At 40.5% G+C, this 16,995-nt stretch overlaps 1 protein-coding gene across 10 annotated transcripts in view; it reads right to left on the bottom strand.

Moving 5' to 3' along the window:
• Positions 1-16,705, bottom strand: part of OXR1 (oxidation resistance 1) — a 531,828-nt gene extending 515,123 nt beyond the window's left edge. Inside the window, exon 1 of one of the 10 annotated variants that reach the window (XM_071207984.1) lies at positions 15,967-16,705. The gene's annotated coding sequence lies outside the window, so the exon portion shown is untranslated. Of the gene's footprint in view, positions 1-14,755; positions 15,941-15,966 lie in introns of those variants that run through there. The other 9 variants (XM_071207987.1, XM_071207997.1, XM_058275906.2 and 6 more) reach the window with 9 other exon arrangements.
• Positions 16,706-16,995: the final 290 nt, after the last annotated feature.

Here is a 16,995-nt window from a genome sequence, read left to right as displayed (position 1 = left end):
AAAGTATTAGACAATTTATATATTCATGTGATTATTGATATGTCTGGATATAAATCCACCATCTTGCTATTAGTTTTCTATTTTCCCATCTTATTTGTTTCTTTTCTTCTCTTTTTACCTTTTTCTTTGGGAATGAGTATTTGTAATGATTCCATTTTTATTTCCACTATCAGATTATTTGCTATAAAGCTTTTTAGAGTGGTTGCCCTAGGTTTTAATATATATATATATATCTTTAACTTATTATAGTTCGACTTCAAATAATAATCCCACTTCATATATGGTAGAAAAGCCTTATAACAATATGCTTCCATTTCCTCCTTCCTGTCCTGCTAGAACTGTTTCATACATTTTAATACTTGCCATAAAATACTGTAACTCTTTTTGCTTTAGACTATTCTATTTTAAAGCAATTAAAAATAATATGTGTATAAGCATATTTATATATCTAATATTTCTATTTTTATTTTTTTATATATATTATATATCTAATATTTCTAAAATATCTAATATTTCTATTTTTATTTTTTTAACCGTTTCTGATGCTATCTCTTTGTATAGATCAACTTTATCATCTAATATCACATGCCTTCTTCCTAAAAATCATTTCTTTAATATTTCTGGTAGTGTAGATGTGTTGGCTACAAATTCTCACATCTTGGTATGAACAGGTCTTTATTTCACATTCATTTTTGAAAGCTATATGCACATGGCATAAAATTATAGGCTGACAGTTGTTCATTTTTATTTTTTCCCTGTCAGTACTTTTAAGGTGTTGTTCTTTTTTCTCCTGGGTGATATCATACCTAATATGAAATCCAGGTGTGTTTTTCTTCCTCTGGTTGCCTTCAAGAATTTTTTTTTTCTTTTTCAGCAATTTTGACTCTAATGTGTCTAGGTATTTTCTCTTTCTGTTTTGGTTCCATTTGGCTTAGTTTGTTTTTTAAATTCATACTGCTTGGAGTTCTCTGAGCTTGCTGGATCTATGGTTTGTTGTCTTGCATTAATTTGGAAAATTTTAGCTAGTTCCCTTTAAATATTTCATTTCACCTGTTCACTCTCTCTTTTAGGCCTTCAAATGCATTCATGTTAAACTGTCTGCTATTGATCCAAAACTCTTGGATGCTCTTTTGGGCTCTTGTTTTTGCTACTTTGTTACTCTTTTATCTCTGTTTTAGCTTAATTTTTATTGACCTATCTTTAAATCCCCTGAATCTGTCACCGGCTCTGCTAAGTCCATAGAAGAGCCCATCAAAAGAATTCTTAATTTCTGAAGCTGTGATTTTTGTATATAGCATTTCCACTTGACTATTTGTATTAGTTTCATTTTCTGTGCTGAAATTCTCCACATACACAGAAATATTGCCCATCATTTTCACTAAATCCTTTATTATTTTCAAGTTCTTGTCTGATAGTTGCAACATCTGGATCTTCCTTGTGTCTGGATCTGTTGATTGCTTTATCTCTTCGCACTTTTGCTTTGCTTGTTTTTTGGGGTCTAGAAACATATGTATTAAATTCCAGATATGTGTAGAGGAAGGGTAGACTGAGGTAATAGTACTTACACTCGAAATTGGGCACTCCTTTCCTTCCATCATGCCATTTTGAAGGGGAGTAGGAGAAAAGTAGGGTTAATCTAGTCAGTAGTTGAGTTAGGTTTAAGTTTTGTTTCTGACATAATCAACTTCAGTATTCTGCCAGTGGTGGGCTGTTTTAACATTGTGCTTAGTGCAGGATGCTGGAGAGTTTTGTCTCAGTGTTTCTACTCCACCCTCAGCTTGCAGGAGTCCCTGTATATGCCACAGAAATGGTCTCTTTCACTCTTTTGCCCCTCTCCCAGCAGGAGAATTCTGTTGCTGGCTACTTGGGGTGAGGCTTGTGGTAGGGACGAGATGGGGCTCTTGGTTCCCTGGGTTCAACTTCAGTCTTCAGCCCGAGGAGCTTGAGTCCTGTCCCTCCTGCTCCCATGGTAACCAAAATATGCTCTGTATGCTCTGATGCAGAACTCCACTTTGCATTGGTCCAGAATGCTAGGCCCAATAGAGTACCTCCCTCTCCCCATGGGGCTTAAGGCTTTTGTTTTATGTGAGAGAAGTCTGTGGGTAGGATTTTGTGTCTGTGACTTTTACCACCTGCACACTTGTGCCACCAATTACTCTACCCCCTAACTTTCTGGTGAACACTGAACAGACACATGGGAAAGAGCCTGAGAGGGACTGTATAATCCCCTTATATCTGGGACTACCAGTTATTCTCAACTGTCCTGCAAGCCGTCATTTGGCCTTCAAGAATTTGCTTAAAATTTTAGCTGCTTTCTTCTTACTCATTTTTATGATAGCTTATCTTTTCTTTCTAGGTTCAGCCAAAGAGGAAAGAGTTTGTGTCCCATCTCTCCTTGGAAAGGCTTGTCTTTACTTGGATCTCAGTTCCTTTGCTTGTCCTGTGACTTCAACTATGTGATAGGCTCAAGAAACTTATGATTTTGAATATTATCCAACCTTTTCTCAATATAAGGATGGAAGTGATTTCTTTCTACATCTTAAGTGGAAAGGGAATTTCTGAATTTTACTTTATAAAAATATTGGGATTCAAAGTGGGAAAGAATGAGAAGATGGGGAAGGAAAAAGTATGTGAATGTGAGTAAAAGAGATATAAATCCTCACCTTCCATATATTCCAATCTAGAGGCCAACAGGTACTATCAAACATAAATATCAAGATCTAGAACTCTAAGCATGTATTTAGGAATACTGAGTTAAATACTAGAAGAAACAGCTAAAAGAGTTAAAAGTGATTTTTTCCTGTGAATGGGAATTGGATATGGTGAGGAGTGGAGCAGGAAACTGTGATGCTACATTATATGACTTCTAGAACTATTTGACTTTTTAAATATGCATATGTGTAAGACTTGTGTTTGCCTGTTTAACCCTTTTAGTACCTACAGTGATCTAAATTATAATAACTGATTTCCAGAGATGATAAAATTAATGACATGATAAAATTGAAAAATCTCCTTGCTCCTTTGAAGTCTGTGCCCTATCACAAGCAGGGGTAAACAGTGGAGAATTACATAGTTTAATTTGGCATTTACTCTAACAATCTAAGTATCTTCTTTGGAAGCCACGAAAACAAACTTGAATTGATTTTAAAGGGTAGTTCAGAAATGCACATAGCCTATGCAAATCAAAGCTGTGTGGTATGTGTGTGTATATGTGTACATATACACATAGATACACATAATTTCACTTTATGGGACAAAAGATAACCTCTGAACCAATAGAGGAAAGAAAAACTCTAACACAAAGTAGCTGCTTCCAGCTGTGTACAATGCAAAATAGTGCCAACAATAGTAAGGAAAAAAGTTTAGACAAATGAATTGTCAGAGGAAACTAGACATAGAAATTTCAAATCTCAATCCTTTTCGTATTGAATTCTTGATATTTTTCAGTATCATACCATTTAAAATTTTAACTGCATGGCTTTTTAAAGTTTTGTGTCAGTATTTTATATAAAAATGAGCACTTAGCACAAATAGAAGATAAAATTTTAAATGAATATAATGAAAACAAATACAGTGTTACTGACTTCCAAAGTCTTGGCATCTGAGGATTGCTCTTTCTTAAAATGAGAGATTCTATGCATGTATTGTAGAGGCACTAAAAACTAGCACCAAAATGAAACTTTCTCCTTGACTTCATATAAATATTGAAAGGGAAAAGATTCAAAATTCTTTGAATTCAATGCAATACATGCAATACAAAGTCACCATGCATCACACCGGTTGCAGTGTCCCACACTTTGGGAAACAGTGTTTTAGCCAAATTAATGTTAACATTAATACCTTAACTTCAGGGGTTCGAGGCTAAGGCAGTCTAAAGGAGAAAAGAGATTAAGGAGAAAAATTACTTCCTACCCTCCACCCCCATTTCCAAGATGGTAAAAGAGAAACAAAGGGAGGGTGACATATAAACAAGGTAACTCCAATTAACCAGAAGACTATGAAGAAACAGGGTGAGTGAATATGGCAAGGCTGATAATGATCAGGTAAGTGCTCCAGGTAAACAGTTTAAAACATATATTTGTAAAGGGGACTCTGATTCAAAAACAAATTAATTCAAAAAATAGTTATTCATCGTGTGATTTGTGCCAGATAATGTGTTGGATTCTGGATTGTTCTTTTATCACCACCACATACACCTCTGAAATATTTCTCTATGTAATAGCTAGAGACTATGTCCCCTGTTTTACCTTCTCTTTCCCCCAGCACATAATACTGTGTTGGATGCTCAGTAAATGTGTGTGGGGTTTCCTGTGTATTCATAGTAGCAGAGACACTTGACCATGAAGGGATCTTGGGCAATTATCTAATCTAAATTCCTTTCATATTGGAAATCCCTTCTACTTTACCCATCACAAATAGCTATCCAGCTTCTGCTTGAATGCTTCCAGAGTGGAGCCCTCTGTCACTCCCAAGTTAGCTCCCTGCTCTCTTGAACCACACTAAAATAAGAATGTTCTTGCTTACACAGAGAAAATCTTCCTCCCTGAAATGTCCAGTCACACATACTAGTTTTGTCAAAATGAGCAATAAAGAGTACCTCGTTATTCCTTTAGACATTTATCTTAATATATCTCAAACTTCTCCTTGCCAAGTTACCTTTCTTAAACGAGAAATTGCTTTCCCAGCAATTCTCCAGTTGGTGCAGGAGTATCTGAAAAGCAACACCTAAAACCAGGCATGGTATTTCCAAAATAGTTTTATAGAACAGAGAAAAATAGGATATTACCCCTTCTTTTGCTTTAGACCTAACTATATGCATTGTTGCTTATTTTATCTACATCATACTTTTGTCTTCCATATAGACACTGTTTTTTTTTCTCTCTCTCTTGTAATTCATCATCACAGAGGTATTTTTCCATTCTGAATTCATGTGGTGGACATCAGTTGAACATGACTGCCCAGCATCATCTATTCTCCTTCAAACTATTCAACAGTTTATGCCTGAGGGTAACTCCTGAGTCTACTCTAAACCCGATATTGGTGGGACCGCCAATCAAGATACCCTGCACTTCCCCAAATTCTAACTTTAACCCCCTCTCATTTGAACTCTTAACTCCTTCTTCCCTATCTACCTTACCTATCTTTTCTTCTCCCTCATCCTCTTCTATCACAATTCTGAGTCTTGAGCACAGTGACAGAGTGATGGAAAACAGCTACGGCTGATTCATCCCAGCAGTGGTGCCTTGGATAACTTGTCTGCTATATCCTGCGACTTTGAGCCCAGTAGTTGTCCTAGATGTCTTCCTTTTCCAAAGACTTCTTCTTCAGATTTCCTTCAATTCCACTGGAGCTCCATAACCATCCAATGAATTCCCTTTTGCTTAGATTAACCAAAAATTGTTCTTCAGATTTCCTTCAATTCCATGAGCTCCTCCATAGCCATCCAATGAATTCCTTTTTGCTTTAATTGAACCAGAGGTTAACTAAAATAAGAAACTTATAAATTACAACTTTGAATCTTTGCACTTTGTTTTTTTTGTGCGTGTAATTGTTTCTCTTATTTTTACTCACCATTCTTAGGAAGTGCAAATGAAATTTCAGCTTCACACCATTTCTTCCCAGAAAAATAATCTCAATGATCAGCTCAAACATTTTCTCTGTACTACTACCTATCATTAATTTATTATGGTTTTTGCAAGTCTAAGCCTTCAGTTCAAGAAGAGGACACTGAAAGGAAACTTAAAAAAAGTTAATGCACTGTTACCAGCTTAACTACTAACAACCTTGTTATTCTCACTTCCATTAAGAAGCAAAAATATTTCATGAACTACAATACCAAAAAAATATTTCCCCACAATATTTAATGACAAACATTATGTGTGTGGGGTGCCAAAACACAAACTCCTACTATGTAATAGAATCAGCAGCTCTATCTATAAGGATATATTAGAATGATTTCTCTACAGATTTTTCTAAAAATTATTGCAATTTTCCATAGTGCCAGAATATTTTTTCTTCTTGTTATATTTCATATTTCAGATAATTATAAACTGTATCTTCATCATTCACATGGCTGTGTGCCTTTGCTACTACACATTCATCAATGTGATTGCTGATCTGAAATTTTAAAATATGCCTGTAGAGACAAAAATCTTACTTCAATAATATTTTAGTTGTATAAAGGCAGCTTTCAAATTCCCTGGAATTCTTAAAATTTATATTCTAAATAGATTTAACAGGTAATAAATTCATCGCTGATTTCTAACATTCCACTTTTTTAACTTCTTTGTCCTAGACTATCTTTTCCCCCACATTGGAAATTAACTTTAGGAAAACCAACTGCTTCAATGACATTCTTCCCTTACTCATTGTAAGTAGATTATATTTTACAGTTGCCCATACTCTAGCCTTTAAAATTCATGGGTATGTGACATGATTTTTCCACTTTGAAACATTTTACAATGACACTAATATTTATTTATATTACTAAATAATTAAGATGAATGAACACAGAAAAAAATATTTTTTACTCAGTCATTTCTTATAACTGTTAACATTCTTTTCCTAAATGTGTGATGTGTGCTTGTGACATTCTGTCCCTGTAATCTATGCAAATAGTTAAAAATAGAAGAGTGTCTTTAGTCTTTAATATATTTTTTCTTTTATACAATGTCTTTATTTTTTTTTAAATGTTACATTAACAAAATATAAGAGGTTCCCCTATACCCACCACCACCCTTCACCCCACTCCTCCCACATCAACAACCTCTTTCATCATTGTGGCACACTCACTGCATTTGGTGAATACATTTTGGAGCACTGCTGCACCACATGGATAATAGTTTACATTGTAGTTTACACTCTCGCCCAGTAGATTCAGTGGGTTAGGGCAGGATATATAATGTGCAGCATCTGTCCCTGCAATATCATTTAGGAGAGGGAAGAAGAGATGTGATGTGGGGGCATTTTTGGGACTTGGAGTTGTCCTTAAGATATTATTAATTCAAAATGTATGACCACTGTACTTAAAGAACTTTCTGTGAGAAGAGCCCAATAAGTATTGTAGACTTTTAAAAAATATATAAACATTTAACAAATTAACCTTTCTGGAATACTTTGTTAGATGCTTGTGGGGAGCAGTTTGTAGATACTAGGAATTATTTGTTGCATAAAGTTTAGTGGCCCTACTGCCCATGACAATTTGGTCCATGGATATAGGACCAGAGATCAGCAAGGTCACCCATGATCCAAGGGCTAAATCATTTGACATTAAATAATAATAATTGGCATAATGATAGTTTCTCTTGATGTTTTCCAGAAAACAGTAGTCCTACAAACTAGTACCTAATGTAAGAAAATGTATTAATTAATCCTTTAACAAATATTTATTTGTAGCTAAACATGAATTCTAGTGTCTACAACAGCCAGTTCCAATGATGTATATAATAAAGGAGGAGAGATTAACCTGCATTGGTTTTGATTAACCATAGTAATCAAAACACTTAAAATCAATCACTAGAAAGATACATTTGGTAATGGAGCAGGAATAATTCTATATATATTAACCATGATCCAGATGAAATAATACCATGACTTTTTGGGGCCAAACAATAATACAAATGTTGTAGTGCTTCCTAATGGTAACCTGCTCAGCATACAATCCCCCTTCTCCCAAAAACAATCCCCCATATTCCTATAGGAAAAGAGACCTCCTCAACCGGTATAGTCCATCCTCCTGGCCACTGTGCCCAGTGGAAGAATGGGCTCTTTACCTGTTCAGATTTAAGGAGATGTGAGGGGACATTTGCTGGGATTTCTGGGAAAAGCAAGTTCCTCTCTCCTTTGAAAGTACTATGGGAAGACACTCTTTTTGCAAGACTGAAGCCCTGCAAGCTGTTAGCAGCCATCTTAGATCCCATGGGACAGAGCCTATCAAGAACAGAGTCAACATTTAGGAGGTGGAGCTGAGAAATGGCAACTTGAAATCAAAGAATTGGCTAAATGATTTGAGCCTTTAATTAAGTCATACCTGGAGGCAGACAGTCTCCTCTTCTACTCAGTAACACAAGAAGTTTCTTAAGGCAGTTGAGATCAGGTTTTCTGTCTTTTTAGGACAGTCAAATAATCTGAAGTTATTCAAGCATAGATGATCACTTTTTGAGAGGGTAGGTGAAATGTGGTGGATTCAGAAGTATACAAATACACTTTAATTTCTTATCTCACTTAAAAATCACAAAAATACTACTTTAAAAAAAAAGAATTGTGTTAACATATATACATTGCAAAATTTCCCACTTTCAAATATATTAGTTACATTCACAATATTGTGTATTAATTATATTCACAATATTGTGTTACTATCACTGCCACTTATTGCCAAAATATTTTTATCACCTCAAACTGAAACTTGCCCATTAAGCAATAACTCTCCATTGCAACACCCTACCCCACCTCCCCCCCAGCCCCTGGTAGCATATAATCCACTTTCATTCTATATGTATTTGCTTATTAAAGATATTTTATATAAGTGAAATCATACAATATTTATCCTTTTGTATTTGACGTGTTTTAATTAGTATGTCTTCAAGGTTCATCCATGTTATAGCACATAGCATAATTTCATTCCTTTTCATGGGTGAATAACATTCTGCTGTATGTGTATATACCATACTTGGTTTATCCATTCATCTGTTAATGAACATTTGGGATATACCTTTTGACTACTGTGAATAATGCTGCTATCAACAGTGGTATAAAAATATCTGTTTGTGTCCCTGTTTTCAAATATTTGGGGTATATACCTACAAGTGAAATTGCCAGGTGAAATGGTAAGTCTATGTTTAACTTTTGAGGAACCTCTAAACAAAAATACTAATTTGGCAAATATGATTCTCAAAAGACAGAAGCTGGAAAGTAATTTGCCCAAATTTCATAGCTAGTAACTAAAGAATGGGGATTTAAATTCAAGTTTGTCTGATTCTAAAGGGAATGCTATTTCAAAGATGCCATCAGTCCTGTCTTCTGATTTAAGTTTTTCATTATTTCAACTTGCTATAAATCAGTTGCAATAAATTGCAAATAAGACAACATACATCAAATACTTTGCAACTAGCAAAAGACCTCTAACAGAGTAGGTTTTTATACTTTTATTGAATCTGAAACTCTTCAAGAAATCACAATGTCAACAGCACTGAATCGATTTTTTAAAGCTATTAATTTAATAACAGCAACCAATCTTAAGCTTGCTGATAATCAATGAATATCACCTAAAGGGCATTATTCATAGTACCAGTTTTTGCTTCTACTTTTTGCTTTTAAACCAAATAGGAAAATCTTTACCTAAAGTCCGACTTATATTCTTTCTGGTGGGCGCTTGATCCTTCAGGTGAGAACCTTAGTTGAACTACTGCAAAAACTGAATTAGAGACTCATCAGTGACCTTTCTGTCTATGGAAGACCTGGAATATAACAACTGAAAAGACAGTTTCTTGAGCTGAATAGGCATTTTTAAATAAACAGAAGTAACATAAATTTAACCAGTAAATAAAGCGTGGAAAATATTTAGATGGAGAATCTGAGAATGTAAATTCAGCTAGAAATGAAGCAGAGTGACTATTGATAACAGGCACATCACTTCATAATCCTGACTCCCCATGTTCTCATCAGTCAAGAGCAGTTATTGGACTACTTCTCCTCCAAAATCCCTTCCAACCCTGGGATCCCACCCTGTGCTTCTTTTCCATCTCATTTTGCTCACCGAGGTTCCTTCTGATGACATGCTTCCTCTGCCCTGCCCCATTCTGGAAAAAGACATTAAAATTCCAGCAGTACATATATGCTCTACCACCAGTGGTTTAAAAAATATTTCCTCTAATCCTATAACCAACTCTTCAGAAAAAACATAATTATCTCCATTTTAAAGATGAGGAAACTGAAGCTCTGTGAAGTTAAAAAAAAAACAAAACAAAAAACCTCATCTAAAGTCACAATACTTCTAAATTGAAGTGCCAGGATTTAACTGCAAAGCTCACAACGTTCCCTAATCTGCTGTGCCCCTTTCCTTCTAAATGAAGGTTGGTCTTTTCCAAATCAACTGATTCTCAAGCACGGTTACAACACTAGTTAAAATCAAATTGTTGGGAAGCGGCTGTGGCTCAATCAGTTGGGCTCCCATCTACCATGTGGGAGGCCCTGGGTTCGCGTCCTAGGGCCTCCTTGTGAAGGCAAGCTTGCACATGCCGCATGAGAGCCAGTGGCCCGCAAGTGCCTCAGGATACCACCTGGCCCTCAAGCGCCCACAGAGACCTGACTCAGCAAGGTGACACAATGACCAAAAAAAGGGGAGACAAGTTAAAAAAAAAAAACACAGAAGAGCATTCAGTGAATGGACACAGAGAGAAAGAAAAAAGAAAACAAGCAAGCCACAAGGGGGGGAATAAATAAAAATAAAATACAGACACACAGAAAAACACACAGTGAATGGACACAGAAAGCAGACAGCAAGCAAGCCACAAGGCGGGGGCAAATAAAAAAAATCAAATTGTTAAAATCTGGCTTCATAATTAAGAAGTCTAAGATCCCTATTCTACTCGGAATGGTTCCAGACCAAGGTTCAGCAACGTGCATGCCCTTGTGTAAAACAGGCTGCTGTGAGCATCCATACTTGGACTGCCAATGACAAATAGTGCCTCTCTTTCACTTCTTCAAAAGGACAGATAACCCTAAACACAAAATTACAAGGGGCTGTATCAACCATCTTACCTACCCCAGTATTCAAATTCCGAACACCACATAATGAATATCCAAGAAAGAAGAGAAGCACTATTTATAATGAAGGCTGAAAGCCTCAGGATATTTTCTGGGCTACTTGTTTCTTAAGATGAAAAAACATCCATAAACAAAAGTAAAAACCTTCTACAATCAAGGATCCCTTTTTTCAGCTTTGCTATACTCATCTCTCCCACTGCCTTCTACCTCTAGGGCTATCAGAGGATAAGAGGGCACGGTTTCATTCAACAAGCAGGGAAGAAAATCATCTCTTCTGCTCAGATGTCCAATCAGTTACCATTTCCCAAATAGAGAAATGGGGAGACAAAGACTGACCCCTTTAACCTCAAATCTCCCACCCCCTCCTTGTCTAGTCTGAAGTTCTGTATTCCACAGCTCTTTCACTATTCCCTTGGGAAGAAGGAAGCCTTCCTAACAGGAAGAATACGCAATTGAACACACAGTTGAACACAGCAGTGCAGCAAAGATTCAAGCAGAGAACTCGAGGTTGCCTTGGTGAAAAACAAGGGCTCTCCAAATAGCATTTTGCCAAGAGAGACACAAATCTCTTTCACCTGGAAGCAGGAAAGAACCGGTTGTGCTTGCACACACAGGAGAAAGGGAGGGGTTGCTGGATGCCCCAGAGAAGTATAAAGTCTCTGCTGCTGCAAAAATCCCTGGGGGACAGCAATGGCCAAGGGTGGAGGGAATGGTTATTAGAACAAGAAGGGAAGTAAGCAGCCCTAATAATGATCCCTTCAGAATGGATTCTGAAACGAATAAACTAACCAACAAAACAATGGCAAGGGGAGGGGGCAGGGAAAGAATAGGAACAGTGACCTGACCAAATCTCTTTAGTTTCTCTAGTTCTCAGTGCAATAATGACAAATTTTATGTGCTTTGAATTCCTGCTATTAGAACAGTTAACAGACCTTATTAGATTTATGAGTATAAGCTATTAGTCTCCTCTCTGGCCAATATACTGAACTATAGACCAGAAAGACTTGTTGTTTCTCAAAACATGCTATGCTATTAATTTAAAACTGAAACTAAATACATGGAAATTATATGGATTTATACCTTCCTGTGTAAATGCCTAAAATTATCAAGGTTTCATTTTAGAATATTTCCTAAGGCGTCTAATGAGTAGTAATCTAACATTTTTCTCTGATTCTCCTCAGCCCCTCACTAAAGAACGTACACAGTCATAACTTTAATTATATTAACTAAGAAATTAAAACTATTTTTAAAAAGTAACTATCAAACAGTGAAAAAACCAAACAGCAAAAGAGTTTTAATGTCTTGTCATCAAGTTAAATTCCAGATATATTTTAGGATATTTTTTAAAGGTTGGAAAGTTCAGCTGGGAAGAAACCTGTGTTAATTTCCTTAAAACAAGTGTTTTTGAAGATGAAACTGATTTTACAAAGAAAGTCTCTTAATATTGACTAGTCTTGATTTTCAAGATAGACTCTCAATGGATGTATTTGAAAGCATCCTTAAAAGTGGTTAAAATCGGGACGCAGATGTGGCTCAAGCAATTGGGCTCCCACCTACCATATAGGAGGTCCGGAGTTCGATACTCAGAGCCTTCTGGTGAAGGTGAGCTGGCCCACGTAGAGTACCAACCCATGCGGAGTGCCACCCTGCAGAGTGCCAGCCAATGCAAAGATCTGATGCAGTAAGACGAAGCAACAAAAAGAGACACAGAGGAGAGACAATAAGAGACTTAGCAAAACCAGGGAGCTGAGGTGGTGCAAGAGAATTATTACTCTCTCCAGTTCCATAAGGTCCCAGGATCGGTTACCAGAGCCACCCAATGAGAAACAAGCAGACACAGAAGAACACACAGTGAATGGGTGCAGAGAGTAGACAATGGAGGGAGGGAGGAGAAATAAATGAATGAATCTTAAAAAAAAAAAAGTGGTTAAAATCATCCTTAATCATGCCGTGTTCTAAGACAGTTTCTCAACTTCAGTACTATAGGTATTTTTTTTGTTATCTTTTTTTAATCAACATTTGGAGCTGGATGATTCTTTATTGTTGGGGTTGTCCAGTGTTTTGAAGAATGTTTAGCAGCATCCCTGGTCTTTACCAGTGAGATGACAGCAATGCCCCCCTCTTCTAAATTGCGACAATCACAAGTGTCTTCAGATATTGCCAGTGTCTCCTGGAGGGGCAAAATTGCCCCACACTGAGAATCACTGTTCTAAAGTTCTAAGCCTGCCAATAGGATCCATCACCGAGGCAAATAAAGTGATTTCTCTTCTTCCACTCCGACATCTCTTACCTGTCATTCTTCTGCACCATCAAGCCATTTCATCACCTTTTTTTTTTTTTCTTAAATCCCTTTACTTTGGAGAAGCAAAGAAGAGTACATTGACTATTTTCTAAGGCATACCAGAGCTTTGAGAACAATCCTTCAGGAAAATTACTCTCAAGGTAGGCTTCCACTTAAATACTAGAACCCAGCATGAGGGCACAATCCTTTGCATTTCAAGTGCAGGAAGTGAGGGGTGGGGGAATGGCTTTTTTTTTCTCATTTCCCATTAAATTTAGTATTCTATAAATGAAGTTTTTACTCCCTCACACTCACAAGATCTTTAGGTGGCTCTGTTTGACACCCCAATAAATGTGTCCAGTCCCCTCTCCTCCCTGTCTTCCATAATAAAACAAAAACCAAAGCAGAAGCAAATGTAAGAGGTTATGTTTTATTTGAATTGGATTTTGGAGAAAATAGCTTTAATGTCTAAAACAATCACTTATTTTGCCCTCACCACATGTTCTATAATAATCAATGAAAAAAAAAAAACATTGGAAGAGAAAGAGAAAATGACAGAAATCATTTTATTCAAACTTTCCATCTTATAGATGTCCAGAAAAACGGACATAATTCAAAGAGTGTATTTCAATAGCTCCTATGCCAGACACTGGGCCATCCACTGTCACATGGAATAAGAAGGCATGTGTTGACCACCAAGCTGCTTGTCCTCTCTGCTGTGTACTTCCTCGGATCAGTCACCACTATGCAAGTCAACCCATTAAGGTCCTTGTCACATTTTCAGAGTTCTCACTGCCATTCATCTGAGTCTGCCCCCAGCAATTTGGATGGCCTAGAGATCAGCCCTGTCAGATACTGGCATACAGCATGTATGGTTCTAGCTCCCCTTCTTTGGATCCTTTCACAGATGCCACAGGATTCCAGAGTCACCTTCATGTTCACTTCCCCACATCTGGGAAAATGTCTCTTAAAATGTGGCACCAATGACAGAATACATCAAGCCAGATGGAGTCTGAGAAGCAGCGGCCACAGTGACACCAGTCCCCCACCCCCACTTCAGTTTCCGACCCTGTATTTTGTGATGCACCTTCCTTTCCTTCTTCTAGTGGTTGGTTAAGTATATGCTGGTCAAAGTGGTGTCTTTGCATGAAGCTTTTGGAAGAGATGCTTGCTTACTCCCTGAATCCGGTCCTCTTCTTTTTAAATCACAGGCACATGGAGGGAGCGCAGAGAGGCCCCCCTCCCCTGCCCAGGGAACTCCCCCTACCACCCCCGCCGAGAACCCACTACTGGAGAGCCCGACTGAAGGTTGGTCACTGTGGGGCATCTCGGCTCTGCTGGTTGTCTGGTCATCGCGCTCCCCCAGTCCGCGGAACGCAGCATCACCGCGTTTCCTGCAGGGGCAGCAGAGCCAACCACCAACACTCCGAGGGACGCCTTGGGGAGGACCCGCGGATTCGTAGTGCCGGTTTGACCACCGTGATTTCCAGGATTCCCTTCTAGAAAGGTAGTCCTTGGTGGGAGCAGCCCGGAACGGCAGCATTCCCCCGGTGCGGAATGAGAAGACAAGACTGGCTTTAGATTTGGGGTGGAGGGTTGGAAGACTGGGAAGAGGTAAGAGAGCGGCATCACTGGGCGAGCAAAGCATGTGACCCTGGGGAAAGGCAGTAAAGCGACGGAGAAAGGCGTGTTTCCCTTAATCCTTACCCGGTGCTGCCGGTGCTCTGGATCTCCTGGTCATGGAGACTGCCGCAACACTCGCGACCCGAGGCCGGCACACGCACACACGCACATTCACACGCCCCGCCGCGAGTTGCACGTTGCAGACTTCTGCCTGACTTCCAGGCCAAAACACCGCACTTCCTGGGCGAAATCACGGATTCCAGGACGCTGGAACAGCCCAACCCTTCCCTCCCCAAAACACATTCAGACTCCACATTACACCCCCAGGGGGCCTGGAACCACTTCAGGAAAGTCAGGCAGTCCCTCTGCAAATGACCATCTTTTCTGCTCCCTGAGGTCTGTCCAAATTTCCTACAAGCTCGCCTACAGCGAGCCGCGCTGTGGCCAAACCAGGCAGGAGGAGTCTAGGGTGAAAGTGGACCTCCGAGAGCCGCTACTAAATCACTATTCAGAGGTCCTGTCCCACATCCCCATCTCTGCATCCCTACTCTCCTCCCCTTCACCCAAATCCCTCAGCGATTTTCCAACCCTCACTTCCAGGCCACTTTCTACATCCATTTCATCCTCCTCTTTCCAGCCGGCTCTCAACGTGTGGCTCGCTTACTCTCGTTGAAGCCCTGGACCCAAGTCTACCTCCCTCCACTATTATACCGCCCAAGTCTTGTACTGATTCTCCAGATTACCGAGTCCACTCGCCCTCTGTATCTCACTGTTCTTTCCACCGGCCTCCTGTGCTCTCGTTCAAATCCGCTTTCCACGCGCTCCACTTTCCATCCATCTTCCCTCCCGCTGCTCCGCGCAGGGCGCGCTCGCCCGCTACTCTGCCCCTACACTGAGTCCCACATTGCTCCCATTCTACCACCAGGGAGACCCAGTTTCCCCTCTGCGGCTGTCCTCGGTGGAGCGCCCGCGCCCTAAACCCATCCTCCCAACCCGCACCAGCTCGCTCTGGGCCTGTCAGGTCCCCTCCTTCGGAGAGCGGTCCTTCCCTCTCCCCAGGTCCGCCCCTTCTCCCCAGTTCTGCCCGCTAGTTTTGCCTGTCACCCCCCAAACCTCCCGATTCTCCCAGTGGCCACCCTGCTTTCAAATTGGCCAAGCGGCTCGGGGAGGCACCGGGCACGGGGAGCAGCAACCATCCGGCTCTCCGGGGCGCCAATCGCGCCTCGCCGCTGCCAGCCTGGGCTCCCTCGGGCGCCAAGCCTTTGCCCCACCGCCCAGGAGCATCACAAACTTACTTGTGGGTCGCCAGGAGGGGGCTGCGGTGAGCGGTGGCGAGCCCCGCGGTGGCGAGTGCGCCCCTCTCGGCGGGGCTGGGCGGCGCGGCGCTAGCGCGGCGCTCCTGCAGCCGCGCGGTGAATGGGCTCAGCCTGACGCAGCCTAGTTCTGCCTCCGCCGCCGCCAAGGCTGCCGAGCGCTTCCACACATGCTCAGTTTCCGGACCTGCCGGCGTGGAAGCTACCAAGAGCGGGCATCGGAGGGGGAGACTGACAGGATGGGCCGCCCGGAGGCTACCACGGCCAACAGACTGGGGGTGAAGCGGTAGGGAGAGACACCGCTAAAAATAGCTCCCGCGGAAGCAGCTGAAGGTCTCAAAGCGCCCTAGCGCGCGTCCCGGCGCAGGTACTTGTGTGCTCGGGAATGTCCACTCACAGTCGCGGCGGGGACCGCAGCACTCGAGTTCCTGATTACTGCCCGCACTCTCAGCCCCACCGCGGGTAAACGGCGCCTCTCAGAGCGACCTTGGCGCGTTTTGCTGCACTTAAGCTGAGTCCTGCTTGGAGATCCGGCTCTTGTCAGCGCGGCGAATCAAATTTGGGGCTATCGCCCAACGAAATGGAGGAAAGTTGGGTTAAAGCAATGAAAACACCCCTTTGTTGCAACGAATTTTGCTCTGCTATGAAAAAAAAAAGTTTGAAAGATATTCCTTGGAAGAAAAAAGGAGGAAAGGAAAGCTTCGTAAAATAGTCTCGGGGTGGGGTAGAGGAGCAGCGTGGAGCGGGCTGAGAGGACTGGAAAGACTTTCCTTTAGACTTGGACCTTTGGGAGCTCCTCATTCCAAAGGGTTTTGCAGTTACTTCGTTAACACCTACCCTGACCTTGATGATTTTGTTGTTTTTGTACGTGAACTGCAGATTTCTTCTTCCATTTTCAACCACCACTGCCACCCGAACCCGACTTTAAGAAAAAGCAAACTGGGCATGGAACCAGGCTGTTTTGTGACTTTGAGGAACGAGGAGCCAAGGGTGGGGTTCTGACTGTAGTCT

Source organism: Dasypus novemcinctus, chromosome 14, assembly GCF_030445035.2.
Source record: "Dasypus novemcinctus isolate mDasNov1 chromosome 14, mDasNov1.1.hap2, whole genome shotgun sequence".
NCBI lineage: Eukaryota > Metazoa > Chordata > Mammalia > Cingulata > Dasypodidae > Dasypus > Dasypus novemcinctus.
This window is presented reverse-complemented; position numbering and strand designations above follow the sequence as displayed.